We start from the raw sequence: 4,737 nt of genomic DNA on the forward strand, positions 1-4,737 counted from the left end.
GCATTGAAAAAGGGACACAAGCCATATCTAGATACCATAATATCATAGACTTTGGTATGGACTATTTTGACTTGGGCTAGAAAGCAACCACTTAGAATAACATAGAAACCACAGAGCACTGCATAGCAATGGATGAGCAGGAAAATGTTGAGCAACATGAGGAAATTAAACTGGGGAAAAACAGTGTTGTGCAATGTTAAAACACAACATAAGTAAGATGTGCATTGCACATACTGGTTTAGTGTTGATTCTATGACTAATAAACTTTGTTTTTAGAGTACGTGCACTTCCACATGGAGAATGGCAGTTGTTCTGTTTGAGGTGTAGTACTGTGATCACCCTATGTTATTTTGTCTTCACCGGTGTGATGTGATTGAGAATGAGTACAATCACCTCACAATGATCCATTTAATGGCAAACACATGGCTGTGCAGAAAACGTAAAGCATAAAATAAATGACTGGGGACAATAATGTTTGTGAGGTTGTGCTTAAGTAATTAGACACGATTAGCTTTATTTAAATAGACATAATTTGAAAGGTAACCATAATTTGACTCATTGAGCACAAATCAACAAAGAGCACAAAGTGAATTAATTATTACTTGTGTAATGTAGTTTTTAAGTCTCCTGAAATTAAAAAAAGCTCTTTTGATAAAACAACATGCTCCTCCCTAACACTATAAACATAGTGACTGCTTGCCTGAACACCAACAATATGTTGCCTTCTAATATTCCTAAATTTGACTAAATACTAAGTCAGCATTATTTTATTTCATTCAGTAGCCTACCAATAAATGTAGATAAAAAAATAGTTAAATGTAATTCAACAAGAATTACCCAATATTTTTATTATTTGTGCTGTGCCGTTTTTATGATTGCAGTATTGTATTGTTAGCTTAGCAACATGCTAACATCAAGTTCTACTGAAATCAACTCACTCGAGGAGAAATGTGTCCATATACAACATTTATGAGGTTCATTTCAGTTAGTATGCGGTCTTAAAAGACAGCAAGGAAGCTCAGTGGATCTTAATACAGGGTAGGCCTATGTGTTTATGTGTGTGTCCTAGCTGAGCACTACATGATTGGATCATTAAAGCAGCTGATGTGGTCACTCTTCAATGCTCCTGAAAGCATTTCAGGCCAATACTGTTGATTTAAAAGGAAAGAAGATAACAGTCTTTGAATTATGGGAATATAGTACGTGCTTAATCAGGAATCTTATCCAGCCAGCACTGACTTTATCGCAAAAGCAAAGCACCTGAAGCTAAATCCATGTTAGGGCTATATGGGATAGACATGGTAGTTTAAGAATATAGTCATTGTTTAAGAATATGGTCACTCACGTTATGATATTAAATATTTGTAGCAGACTTCCTGAAATTTTCTGCATGGACTTTCATAGGAAATTTTCATATTAACAGATGCAGATGTTTTATGTAACATAACACAGCAACACAATGTGATTCACTATAATTTCCTTGAAAGTGAATAGGCCCTGTAATTGCATGTAACATGATATCAAGATGATGAGACTATGTCATATTGTCATATATGTGGTTTTATTTTACCTTTTTTTCAGTTGCAAGACAATATCAAGTGACTATGTATTTTCAGTTGCAAGACAATATCAAGTGACTTTATGTAAGTAAAGTAATCTAATGCATAAATTAATGCAATTAATGAAATACTTTAGTCATTTACTATTTTATAAGTAATTTAATGAATTTAATTTACAAGCAAATCTGCATTAATTTCCTGAGAATCAAACCTATGAACTTGGTGTTGCTAGTGGTGTGCTACACTGTTTGAGTTACAGAAATGCAAGTATAATCATCATCATCATCATCGTCACTAAAGTACTTATCACCATCACCTGTTAATCGTTACTCACCTTATCAGTCACCACTTATAAGCACATACCTCAGTTCAGTTTTCACCTGGCCTTGAATAAGGACATGGACTCAACTCTCTACGGTACTTTTTATCTCCCAATGAAAAACTCTGCCGGCTGACCCAGAATATTTGTCTATACTGTGGGGCAAGTGGGCATTTAATTGCTGTCTCTTCCATCCGTCCATCACATTCAATGGTGAGTTCAATTGCTAGTGATATGTTGAAGTTGAATCCCCTTACTAATGTGACATTGATTGTTCCTGGTTTTGTAATTACAGGTTCTGCCCTCCGACTCTGGGTCAGCCGGCAACTTCATCTCTGGAAGTCTCTGCAGGCAACTCCAACTCCAGAAAGTCACAACTAAAACCCAGTACAAGATACAGTCAGTGACTGGTAGAGCCCTAGGCAGAGGTTACATCTGCTATCAAGTAAAACCTGTGATCCTAAGAGTGGACTGCATGCATGAAGAATCTTTTGCATCTCTGGTGCAAAAAGCACCTCATGGCTCATACATCAACCGGTGCTATCCTGGAGAACAGGTGATGTTCTGCAATGGGGCCAATGCTGCTTCCCTGATTGTTTTCTTCAATTCCCTCGATCTCTTCCAAGACAACTTCCAGTAATTCCAATAAATTCCACCTCTACTGAGAGCCCTATCTCTCTGTGGATATCCTAGCTTGCTACACCCCCTTTGCAGACTTCTTTTGCCCAAAATGAGCCTCCAAATTACTACCGCATTGTCCATGGCACTTTGCCATTGACCTGGTAAGCCAGTGCCCCATGGATGATGCCACTCTCCATCCCAGAACAGACGGTGATGGAGGACTATTTATAGGAGTGTTTATATGCTAGGGTTGATGAGTGTGGTGATTGCTGACAGGTGGCAGTGATCAATACTCTGGTGAATGAGTTTGGAGTAAGGGAGAGACTGTGGAGCCTGGTGAATCTGTGACCATGTGATTCGTATTCATTTCAACTTTTTTTTTTTTTTTTTTTTTTTTTTTTTTTAAACTCATTTAAAATTCTTAATTTATAATATGAATATATCAGGAATATTAAATTCAATTTGATGGAATTTTACTATACAATTGACATATGTAAATCTTAAGTCTCATATTTTTTTTTTTTTTGAGTGTACTAAGTGTTGCAGCTATTAAATATGTATAATAAGTTTTATTATATAAAAAAAAAATATATATATATATATATATATATATATATATATATATATATGTATATGTATGTGTGTGTGTGTCTTGGGTCAAATTAATCTTGAAATTAAGTGGTTGCACTGTGTGTTCATTTCACCTATAGCTTTCAGTTGTAGATGTGTGGGTGGACAGCTTCGTTCAAACCAGTCAGCCATGTTATTGTTTTGTGTCATTGTATTTTCCAGCTGTTGTCAGCTGCTTCTTATTGAGGACAGAGTGATTAGCATTCTGTCAGTTATCAGACATGCCAGTGCACCACAGGAGTCACAAGCAAACAATTATATTGCCTGCACCCCTCCACGTAACAGATCCTTTCATTCTGGTGGTTCACTGGCGTCCTCTGCTACTGAGATGAGTGAAGAGGATTCAAAGAGTGTGACAGCTCAGTGTCTGTTATCACACTGGCCACACATGCTGCTGCGTGTAGAATGACAAGGTCTCGGCCCCTGTTACGTCAGTGCCAGAGACTTTGTTGTCTTTGGCAGAGGTGTGGGAGTGATTAATGTCTTCTCTTCAATCAATGGACAACTTGGACCAACACAGTCTCTTAGTCCAACCATTTCCAAGAAGGGATTTCAGATTTTCTGTATTAGATATTACATTATACATCAAATAGTTCATTAAGCAAATCACAATTAATATTATATATCAGTAATTACCAAGGAAAGCCCACAAATTCAGGTAATTCAAAGACATTATTGTGGCAGAAAAATCATTGAAAGGATATTACAAAAGTGGCAAGAAGTCAATATATAGTTTTATTTTAAAATCACTGAATGCCTATCATAAGAACAATTTGTCCATCTGTCCAAGGTAGACTTAGGGAATTATTTTATTATATAATATTATTATATTTGCATTGTTTGTTTAGTACAGTAATCGCATTACATGAGCATGTAAAATTGACAGCCCTCTTAATGACATTAACAAACATTTCATTGTTACGATTGTATGCAAGTGTTGACCTTTTTCCTAACTACCATTACATCCTTAGCCATGTCAGAAGTTTATTGTGTCACTGTATTGTGAGAGGAGTGTTATTGTTAACTAATTGAAATATAAATAAATATATAAATATTAGATTAAAAACTTAAATATAAATGTAAATTAGAACTGAAAAAAATTAGTTTCAGTACTAAAAATACTAAAACTGAAATAAAAAATAAAGTTAAATATTAAAAAAAAAATAATAATAATAATAATAATAATAATAATAATAATAATAAAATGATGAAAGCACATAATAAAATTACAAAATCTTAAACTAAGATTAAAATGAAAACTGAAACTAGCAAAATAAATTTTTTATTTTAATTTTTTATACATGGACCAAAGATTTAAAGCCCTTGGTCTAAATCTGTTTGTACATTACCGTACATTACATTTGAAATAATTACAGGGTTTTTGTTTTTTTATGTTTTTGAAATAAGTCTCTGATGCTCGCCAAAGCAGCAAAACCAAAATATTGTGAAATATTACAATTTAAAAGAACTGTTGTCTTTTTGAATATATATTTTAAATGTGATGCAAAGCTGAATTTTAAGCATCATTACTCCTGTTTTCAGTATCACATAATCCTTCAGAAATCATTCTAATATGCTGATTTGCTGCTCAAGAAACATTTCTGATTA

At 34.3% G+C, this 4,737-nt stretch overlaps 1 long non-coding RNA gene across 1 annotated transcript; it reads left to right on the top strand.

The window, feature by feature from the left end:
- Positions 1 to 1,899: 1,899 nt before the first annotated feature.
- LOC127520899 (uncharacterized) lies at positions 1,900 to 3,724 on the top strand. The gene is made up of 2 exons (XR_007932227.1): positions 1,900 to 2,091; positions 2,174 to 3,724. It is a non-coding gene; the product is annotated as an uncharacterized LOC127520899 (long non-coding RNA).
- Positions 3,725 to 4,737: the final 1,013 nt, after the last annotated feature.

This window comes from Ctenopharyngodon idella, chromosome 10 (genome assembly GCF_019924925.1).
Source record: "Ctenopharyngodon idella isolate HZGC_01 chromosome 10, HZGC01, whole genome shotgun sequence".
Classification (NCBI taxonomy): Eukaryota; Metazoa; Chordata; class Actinopteri; order Cypriniformes; family Xenocyprididae; genus Ctenopharyngodon; species Ctenopharyngodon idella.